The sequence below is a fragment of the Pan paniscus genome, chromosome X, assembly GCF_029289425.2.
Source record: "Pan paniscus chromosome X, NHGRI_mPanPan1-v2.0_pri, whole genome shotgun sequence".
In the NCBI taxonomy this organism is placed as follows: Eukaryota; Metazoa; Chordata; class Mammalia; order Primates; family Hominidae; genus Pan; species Pan paniscus.
Genome location: NC_073272.2, coordinates 150,085,359 through 150,096,498, shown reverse-complemented (window position 1 = coordinate 150,096,498; position 11,140 = coordinate 150,085,359). Strand labels below are relative to the sequence as shown.

The following is an 11,140-nucleotide window of genomic DNA, read 5'->3' as shown; positions in this document are numbered from 1 at the left end:
CTGCAGAGAGATTAGAAGTGCAGCACTGGGAGGAGAGGCTGAAAAACAAACATAAGCCTCCCTTGTTGGAGTACATTTTATCCCCACAAAGTTATTTTGTTTGTGATCACAATTCAGTGAATTCTTTTTGATAGAATTCTTTTATTGCAACTGTCTCTAAGAGGCTAAATTTCTCCAAGCAGCACTCTGGAGAATCCCAGCATTAGACAATAATTATAAATAAGGGTTCTACAAGTAACCAGAGACCCAGGCTAAAAGGAATGTGATAGGCCATACAGGGTACAGCTCTGCCTCCAGGCTGAATAAGAATCCTAACCCAAATGGACTGGGAAAGAGTCCATGTCATTCTAAAATAATAACAGGAAAGAATCTGTTATGGATTGAATGTGTCCCCGCAAAATTTATATGTTGAAATCCTGACCCCTAAGGTGATGGTATTAGGAAATGGGTCCTTTGGAAGGTGATTAGATCATGAGGGTGGGACCATCATGAGATAAGTACCCTTATAAGAACAGGCCAGAGAGCTAGCTCACTCTCTTTCTTCTGTGTGAGAACACACAGCAAGAATATGGCCATCTGCAACCCCAAAGAGGGTCCTCACCAGAACTCATATTAGCACCCAGATCTAAGACTTCCAGCCTCCAGAACTATGAAAAATAAATTTCTGTTGTTTTCAAGTCATCCAGTTTATGGTACTTTGCTTTGGTAACCCAAACCTTTCTGGATGAGGCAGAATCCAAGAGTTAGAGATTTGAGAGTCAGAAAACACCTCTAGAGATCACTTGTTGTAGCCTTTTGCAGAGAACAAAGGTATTATATTAATTTTCTGTAGGCCTAATGTTAAGGTATCCTTAGGTGAAAATAACTAATGTGACATGAGCTACATATAGTATACAATCTCAAATAACATGATTACACAACTTATTAAGATCCTATGACTATCTTTTGCATATAAAAAAGAAGTTAGCGTAAATTAGTTCTTAGCTAATGTAAAAGTACTGAACAGTCCTTTGTGCTTTTTTTTTTTTTTTTTTTTGAGACACAGTCTCACTCTGTTGCCCAGGCTGGAGTGCAGTGGTTCGATCTTGGCTCACTGTAACATCCACCTCCCGAGTTCAAGCGATTCTCCTGCCTCAGCCTCCCGAGTAGCTGGGATTACAGGCACCTGCCACCATGCCCGGCTAACTTTTATATTTTTAGTAGAGATGGGGGTTTCATCATGTTGGCCAGGCTGGTCTCGAACCCCTGACCTCAAGTGATCTGCCTGCCTTGGCCTCCCAAAATGCTGGGATTACAGGCATGAACCTATTGAGCAACTGCTTAGGTTAACCTACTCCTGCTCTTACCCAGAATCACAGGTGACTTTGAGCTTTCAGAAGAGGAACCTATCCCTTAAAAGACCCCAAAGAAACCTTGGAGTGATAGAACAACATTTCATTTTCCCTAGGAATTTCTACGTGTTTAGAAAAGGAGGTCTAGATTAAACCAAGCCACTTCTCAGAGCTAACTAGACATACTAACAGGAGGCTGCAAGTTTCCCAGATCATAAGCCAGGCAAAACCACACACAATTCCTGCAAGAATGGCCATAATTTAAAAATTAAAAAATAATAGATGTTGGTGTGGATGTGGTGAAAAGGGAACACTTTTACACTGCTGGTGGGAATGTAAACTACTATAACCGCTACAGAAAACAGTATGGAGACTCCTTAAAGCACTAAAAGTAGATCTACCATTTGATCCAGCAATCACTACTGGGTATCTACCCAGAGGTAAAGAAGTCATTATATGAAAAAGACACTTGTACATGCATGTTCATAGCAGCACAATTTGCAATTGCAAAAATATGGAACCAGCCTAAATGCCCATCAATTAATGAGTGAATAAAGAAAATGTGAGATAGATAGAGATATATATATATCTCCCACATATACCATGGAATACGATTTGGCCATAAAAAGGAATGAAATAATGGCATTTGCACCAACCTCCATGGAGTTGGAGACCATTATTCTAAGTGAGTAACTCAGGAATGAAAAGCCAAACATTACATGTTCTCACTTATAAGTGGGAGCTAAGTTATGAGGACATAAAGGCATAAGAATGATATAATGGACTCAGGACTCATGGGTAAGGGTGGGAGGGGTGTGAGGGATAAAAGACTACACATTGGGTACAGTGTATACTGCTCGTATGATGGGTGCACCAAAATCTCAGAAATCACCATGAAAGAACTTTTCCATGTAACCAAATACCACCTGTTCCCCAAAAAACAATTGAAATAATAATAAATTAAAAAATAAAGAAGATGACATTGCTGGTGTGAATATTAACTGATGGAGCCACTCTGGAAAACAGTTTGGCCATTAATTCTTTCAAATGCTAAATATAAATTTACCATGTGAACCAGCAATTCAACACCTAGGCAATAAATAAAATGAAAACCTATGGTCACACAAAGACTTGTAAGTATGCTCATGACTGAATTATTCGCAATAGCCAAAAAGTGAAAACAATCCAAATGTTTTTCAACTATTAAACAGATAAACAAAATATGATACATCCATACAATGAAATACTAGCCAGCAAAACAAAGGAACAAAATACTGATATATGCTACAACATTGACGAGCCTCAAAAACATTATGCTAAGTGAAAGAAGCCAGATACAAAAGACTAGCTATTGTGTGATTCTATTTATAGGAAATTCCAAAGACAGGAAATCTACAATAACAAAAAGTAAATTAGTGGTTGCCAGGGTTGGGGATAGGAAGGTGACTGACTACAAATTGGCATGAAGGATCTTCAGAGGTGATGGCAATGTTTTAAGAGTAGATTATGTTATTGGTTACATAACTGTAAATTCACTAAAAGTTACTGAATTGTACACTTAAAAGGGTGAATTTATGGTATGTAAGTTTTATCACCATAAGGCTGATTTTTAAAATGAGGGAGAAATAAGGACTTTCTCAGGAAAACAAAAATAATGATGGAAATCCTAGCCAGTATTCCTACACTACAAGAAATCTTGAAGAGGTTTTTTTATACCGAAGGAATATATTAGATGGAAACATAAATCTTCACAAACAAATCAAGAGTGCTAAAAAGAAATAAATTATCTGATCTAAAATATTACTAGAAGTAAAATATTGTGCAGAAGTAGCTATAGTAATATCAGACAAAGTAAACTTCAGAACAAAGAATGTTGTCAGAAATTGAGATATTACACAATAATAAAGAGGTCAATTCTCCAATTAGATATAAAAAGTATAAATGTGCATGTACTTAACAGAGCTTAAAATATATTAGACAAACTGTGACACTACTGAAAAAATAAAATGACAAATACACAATTATAATGGGAAACTTTAACACTTCTCTCTTAGTAACTGAAAGAAAATGTAGGCAGAAAATTAGTGATGACATAAATTACTTAAACAGCACTACTATTCACCTTGACTTAACTGATACGTATTTTTAAAACTACATCCAATGCACGTTTTTCAGCAGCACATGGAATGTTCATAGAGATCAACCATGCTGTGGGCCATAAAAAAACTCAACAAATTTAAAAGAACTGAAATCATTAAAAGTATATTCCAGGAGCTGGGCGTGGTGGCTCACGTCTGTAATCCCAGCACTCTGGGAGGCCAAGGCGGGCAGATTGCTTGAGGTCAGGAGATCGAGACCAGCCTGGCCAACACGGAGAAACCCTGTCTCCACTAAAAATACAAAAATTAGCTGGGCATGCTAGTGCATGCCTGTGATTCCAGCTACTTGGGAGGCTGAGGCATGAGAATCGCTTGAACCTGGGAGACAGAGGTTGCAGTGAGCCAAGATTGCATCACTGCACTCCAGCCTGGGTGACAGAGTGAGAATGTGTCTAAAAAAAAAAAAAAAAAAAAAAAAAAAGTACGTTATCAGGCGATATTGGAAATTAATAAAAGAAAGATATTTGTAAAGAGCACTCTTAAGAGAATAAAAAGACTAACCACAGACTGGAAAAGAATATTTGCAAATCATAAATCTGAAGAAGAACTTGTATCCAGAATAAAAAAAAACCCTCAAAATTCAACAGTAATAATGATCCACACAGTATGGTACTGAAGGAGGTATAGACACATAGAACAACAGAACAGAATAGCAAACATATACTTTGGGAGGCCAAGGTGGAAGGATCACTTGAGGCCAGGAGTTTGAGACTAGCCTGGGCAACAGAGTGAGACTCTGTCTCTACAAAAAATAATAATAATAAAAAAGGCTGCATATGGTGGCACACACCTGTAGTCCCAGCTACTCAGAAGGCTGAGGCAGGAGAATTGCTTAAGCCCAGGAGTAAGCCATCATTGCATCACTGCACTCCAGCCTGGGCATGGAGTGAGACACTGACTCTTAAAAAAAGAAGAAAAAGAGTATCAGAGACAGAAATAGATCCACGCAAAGATGCCCAATTGATTTTTGAAAAAGGTGCAAAACCAATTCAAAGGAAGAGGCAGAGTTTTTTCAACAAGTGGTGTTGAAGCAACTGGACATACATCGCGGAGGGGGGGAAGAAAGAAAAAGAAAAATGAACCTTGACTTAAACCTCAAACTTTAACTCAAAATGGAACATAGTGTGAAATGTAAAAATGTAAAACTTTTCAAAAAAACACAAGAGAAAATCTTCAGACATAAGATTAGGTGAGGAGTTCTTACATTTGGCATCAAAAGCATGACCCATAAAAGTAAAAATTGAAAATTATACCTCATCAAATTTAAAAACTTTGCTCTGTGAAAAACTCTTTCAAGGAGATGAAAAAAGACAAATTACAAACTGAGAGAAAAATTTGCAAATTATATATCCCACAAAGGACTTATATCTGGAATATATAAAGAACTCTCAAAACTCAACATTAAAACAAAATCCAATTAGAAAAGAGGCAAAAGACATTTAACTGAAAAGGATACACAGATGCCAAATAAGCACATGAAAAGATGTTCAATATCATTAGCCCTCAAGAAAATGCAAATTAAAACCACAATGAGATATTGCTAGAAACCTATCAAAGTGGCTAAAATAAAACACTGTGACAACACCAAATGCTAATGAAGATGTGGAGCAAATGGATCACTGACATCGCTGGTCAAAATGTAAAACTGCACAATCACTCTGGAAAATAGTTTGGCAGTTTCTTTTTTTAAAAAAAAATTATTAGTATTATTATTTATTATACTTTAAATTCTGGGGTACATGTGCAGAATGTGCAGGTTAGTTACATAGGTATACATGTGCCATGGTGGTTTGCAGTTTCTTTAAACACTAAAAATGGATTGGCCAGGCACAGTGGCTCATGCCTGTAATCCCAGCACTTTAGGAGGCCGAGGCAGGCAGATTATGAGGTCAGGAATTCAAGACCATCCTGGCCAACATGGTGAAACCCTGTCACTACTAAAAATACAAAAATTAGCTGGGCATGGTGGCGCATGCCTGTAATCCCAGCTACTCAGGAGGCTGAGGCAGGAGAATCGCTTGAACCAGGGAGTTGGAGGTTGCAGTGAGCCGAGAACGCACCACAGCACTCCAGCCTGGCGACAGAACAAGACTCCATCTCAGAAAAACAAAAAAATAGATTTACCAAATGACCCAGCAATGGCACTCTTGGGCATTCACCCCAGAGAAATGAAAACTTATGTTAATGTAGAAACTTGTATATGAATATTCACAGAAACTTTATTTGGAATAGCTCAAAGTGGAAACTACCAAAATTGACAATGCTTAAATTATAGTACATCCATACTATGAAATACTATCCAGCAATAAAAAGGAATGAACTATTGATACATGTCACAACTTGAAGGAACCTCCAGGAATTATGCTGAGTGGGGGAAAAAAGCAAATATGAAAAGGAAACATACTATATAGTATGCTTCCATGTATATAACATCCTTGGAATAACAACATTATACAGATGGTAAACCAAATAGTGGTTGATAAGGGTAAGGGATGTAGAGTAGGAAGTGGGTGAGGCTGTGGAGAGGTAATATGAGAGGAACGTTGTGGTGATGGCACTGTATGTTGATTGTCGTGGAAGCTACACAAAACTATACATGTGATAAAATTGCATAGAAACACACACACACAAGTATATGTATAACTGGTAAAATCTGAATAACCTCTGTGGATTGTACCAATGTCAATTTTCTGATACTAATATTGTACCATAGTTAGGCAAGATGTTAACATTGGGGAAGGGTGAGTGAAGGGAATACAATTCTTTGCAACTTCCTTTAAATCTATAATTATTTCCAAATAAAGCTTTTAAAATTAACCATAAGAAAACAAGCAACCCAATATTTTGAATGGACGAGAATATAAACAGAAAATTTACCACAGAAGTTAGATGGATGGCAAATAAGCATGTTAAAAGATGTTCAACATTAATAATCATTAGAGAAATGCAAATTATAACCAGAAAGAGATACCACTATACACCTTAGAGTGGCAAAACAAAACAAAAACATACACAGAAAAACTAGCAGTACCAGGTGCTGGCAAGAATGTGGAACAACTGGAACTCTCAAGCCCTCCTAGTGGGAATGCAAAATGGTACAGCCACTCAGCAAAAGTTTGGCAAGTTCTCAAAAAGAACTATAACCCAGCAATTTACCAAGTAACCCAGCAATCCCACTCCTATTTACTCAAAAGAAATAAAAACTATGTTCACACAAACCCTATACACAAATGTTTATAACAATGTATCCATAATAGAGAAAAAATGGAAACAAACCAAGTATCCCTCAACTATAGGACTCATAAACAAAATGTGATACATCTATACAATGGAATATGACCCAGCAATAAAAAGCAATGAACTCCTGGACTGGGTGCAGTGGCTCACGCCTGTCATCCCAGCACTTTGGGAGGCAGAGGCAGGTGCATCACTTGAGGCCAGGAGTTCGAGACCAGCCTGGTCAACATGGCGAAACCTTGTCTCTACTAAAAATATAAAAATTAGCCAGGCGCAGTGGTGCACGCCTGTAGTTCCAGCTACTTGGGAGGTTGAGGCATGAGAATCGCTTGAATGTGGGAGGCAGGGGTTGCAGTGGGCTGAGATCACACCACTGCACTCCAGCCTGGGCAAGAGAGTCAGACTATCACACACACACAAAGGAATGAACTACTGAAAACACAACAACATAGTTAAATCTCAAAAGCATTTTGCTACCTGAAAGAAGCTACATCCAAAAGGTTACAACCATATCATTCTGTTTCTTTGATAATCTGGAAAACTATGGGAATGGAAATTAGATCAGTGGCTGCCAGGGTTGAGAATGGAGAAGGGGATGAATGCCAAGAGGCGGTACAAAGCAATTTCTGAGGTGATGGAATTGTTTGGTAACTTTAGTGATGGCATTAGGCAAAAGCCATAAAATGGTACACCACACCAGTTTGCACTGTGTAAAAAAATAAGTAAACATGCCAAAAAAGGATCACCCTGCATACCCACCTAAGTGACAACATGTGCTGTCAAGGACGGAGAGCAAATGGAACTCACACATTGCTGGTGGTAATGTAAATTGCTACAGCCGCTTTAAAAATCTGTTTTTCAATATCTGCTAAAATTAAACATATGCATATCCCATAAATCATCAATTTTACCTCTAGACATGTACATAACAGTAATACATATTCACCAAAGAAAGTAAATCCAAGCATGTTCATAGCAGCTTTGTTTGTATTACAAAAACCTGGGAACAATTCCAGTATGTACAAATAGCAGAATGGGTAAATATATCATGGTATACTGATAAAAATGGAATAGTATATGGCAATGAGAATAAAGTATTGCTGACATGACAACATGGATGAATCTCACAAGCAATATTTAATATAAAAATCCAGACAGTAATAAGATTACATAGTGTACGATCCCATTTATATAAAGTAATAAAAAATGTTGCAAAATAGCGATTACCTTTGGGCAGAAGTAGTGACTTGGAGGGTATTACAAAGAGGTCCTAGCGGTGTTCTATTTTGTGATTTAAGTGCTGGCTATCTTGTTAAGTTGTGAATGTTCATCAGTGCATTCACTTAATATTTGGGCATGTTTTCTGTTTGCAAATTATACTTCCATTAAAAATGTTTTAGGCCAGGCATGGTAGCTCATGCCTGTAATCTCAGCACTTTGGGAGGCTAAGGCAGGAGGATTGCTTGAGGACAGGAATTTCAGACCAGCCTGGGCAACATAGTGAGATCTCATCTTTAAAAAAAATTTTTTTTTAATTTGCTGGGTGTGCTGGTGCATGCCTGTGGTCCTAGCTACTAAGGAGGCGGAGGTGGGAGGATCACTTGAGCCCGGAAGTCAAGGCTGCAGAAAGCTATGATCACATCACTGCACTCCAGCCTGAGTGACAAAGTGAAACCCTGTTTCAAAAAAAAAAGTTTAAAAACTTTTAAATGTATGCTTCATTTTCTTTTCTTTTTAAAATTTAGGTTTGCTTATATAGCCAATTGCTAAAAATCTGTAACTAAAATCAAGATTACAGTAGCTCAATGCATAGAAGTTAAAGACAGATAAGGCAATTTTGTAACCTCGCCTTTTACTTTCTGTTTGTTGGCTTTTACATTACTTCAAAATTGTTAAGGAGTAATAAATGCCTGTCCACGTCCATTCCTGTCTGGCCTAGAACATTTAAACTGTCTATAAGTCTTTTGGCTGTAAGTCTCTTGGCCATAGAGGTCCTACCAAGGGACAGGATGGACCTGGGGCAGGCAGCCAAACCACCTCCACAATGCTATGGGACAAAATAAAAGTTTGTCCATTGATGTTGCCTCTGGCAAATCCTGGCCAGAAGGAAAGAATGTAAACCAAAAATAAAATTCTAAGCTCCCCAACCACCTGAATTGACCCCTCCTCTTGGCCAAGGGCATTCCAAAGTTAACCTGAAAAACTAGTTCAGGACATGATGAGGAAGGGGGAGTCAGACATGCCTCATTACCATCAACATGAACACAGTCCTTAAGACTGATACAATAGACTCTTTAAGTCTAATAAGAAACATTTACAATCTATTCTCTCTGAAGCCTGCTACCTGGAGGTTTCATCTGCATGATAAAACTGTGGTCTCCACAACTCCTTATCGTAAACCAGACATTCCCTTCTAATGATTCCAGGTCTTTAGATAATAACTCAACCAATTATTAATACCAGTCAGAAAATTTCTGAACCTGCCTATGACCTGGAAGTCCTCCAACTTCCATTTGTCCTGCTTTTCCAGACCAAACGAATGTACATCTCACATGTGTCAGTTGATGTCTTATATCTCCCTAAAAACCAAACTGTGGCCTGACCACCTTGGGCATGTCACCAGGACCTCCTTAGGCAGTGTCACAGGCATGTCCTTAGCCTTGGCAAAATAAACTTCTAAATTGATTGAAAAAAATTTTTAGGTTTTCTGATAAGATTGTCTGATTCCAAGGGAGAGGTGTGAGAATTATACATGAAAGCTTTTGTTCCCAATTGGACAGAAGGATGCAAGCGACTTTTGATCACCTGCTCTACCATGAACAGTGCCAGGGGCTTCACAACAACCACGAGAGGTATGTATTTTATGTCCACTTTACAGATGAAGAAGACTCAAGAACAAGAAGATTACTAGTTTCGGTTACAAATATATGATTCCAGCATTTCTAGAATGAAAAACTCAGGGAATATCTGAGAGAGAAAGGTCTATAAAGAGCACTAAATCCAGCCCCTTTATTTTACAAACTGGGAAAATCTCTCCCAGGAGGGAAAGGGACTAGTTCAAGACTACCCAACTACTCAAAGAGAAGGAACTCAAATTTCAATCTCGAGTGCCACCCAGTGGACAATGTACCATGACCGATATTTACAGACAAGTTATCAAAAAACTTTACAGAATAGGGGGAAAGAGCACTCATTAAACTGGGAATTGGAAGAACTGGATCCTGTCCCAGTTTTGCCAAGTAAGGTTAGCTTCCCCTCTCTTGGCTTTAATTTCCCCATCTGTGTAATATGAAGTGACAATAGGAAAACCAACATGAGGCAGCAAGTCTTGGATCCAAGACAGAGACAGATCCAGGTTTTGTGGGGCTTGAAGCTTGTAACATTTGGGGCCTTCTTTAAGTATAAGAATGCAAAATTACCAGTATAAAATTGGGAACAAAAGCAAATATTTAAAGTGAGAAAAAAAAAACAAAAGAACACACATTTGAAAACGTTGACAAATGTTAGAAACATCTGAAAATTTAGAAAAAATAACATAAATAGCTACTTATCTTTAGTACTTAACTGCCTCATGCACTTCTATAGTATGTTATTCCTGCTTTTCTTGTTTGTTATAGTTGGAAACACAGGATTCAGCATATAGTTATAATCACAACCAAGATTTATTACAGCAATGTAGTTAGGGCACACAGCCAGATCACAAGCAGAAAAGACAGGCAAAGTTTGGAGGAGCCCATGCACAGACTTCCTTATGCTCTCTCCCTCCCATGAGGGGCCACACAGAGCACATGCTTCTCTCGGCAACAAATATGCAGTGGCACGTGTGATGTTTCTGGCCAGAGAAGCCCAGACTCATTGCCCACACTTTACACCGGTGTTTGGTAACAGAGACTTCCTCTGCCTAGCATGCACCAAAATTCCAGACTCCCAGAAGGAAAGCAGGTATTCAGCATAAACTACGTTTTCTGTATCAACAGTCAAGGCACAGTGAGCCATCTTATCAGTTAACTGTTGACTAGGGAAATTCTGAGAGTCAAGTTTCCAGATGCCAGCAGGGAGCGTAACTTCCAAGCAGGTCTTTCTAAGGGTAGCAGTCACAGGAACTGTGACTGTGCCCTTTCTAGCTCAGGACACATTTGATGCTGTGACTGTTTGGGAATTCAGTCCCGACCAATTTAAGAGGTTGTGTTTCTTAGCTGTCTCTGGCTCCTGGTTTGCGCAGTTTAATTCTGTGCCTGCCCAGCAAAACTCTTCTGCGTACTACTCAATGTTTCTAGTCCTTCTACAGGTCCATGTCCTACAATCACAGGAATTCTGAAAAATGCCATTTCACAAAATCCCCTTCCAAATGTGCAAATAAATGTATCTTGTATTTACAATTGCGTACACTGCACGCTGGGTATATTTCTGACA

The 11,140-nt window shown here is 38.5% G+C and overlaps 1 protein-coding gene across 10 annotated transcripts in view; it reads right to left on the bottom strand.

Moving 5' to 3' along the window:
- Positions 1 to 11,140, bottom strand: part of LOC103785494 (uncharacterized) — a 58,380-nt gene that overhangs the window by 37,974 nt on the left and 9,266 nt on the right. For 4 of the 10 annotated variants that reach the window (XR_010111176.1, XR_010111175.1, XR_010111172.1 and 1 more), the window contains one exon: positions 7,846 to 8,403. The exons of the other annotated variants lie outside the window; for them this stretch is intronic. The gene's annotated coding sequence lies outside the window, so the exon portion shown is untranslated. Of the gene's footprint in view, positions 1 to 7,845; positions 8,404 to 11,140 lie in introns of those variants that run through there. 10 annotated transcript variants of the gene reach the window in all.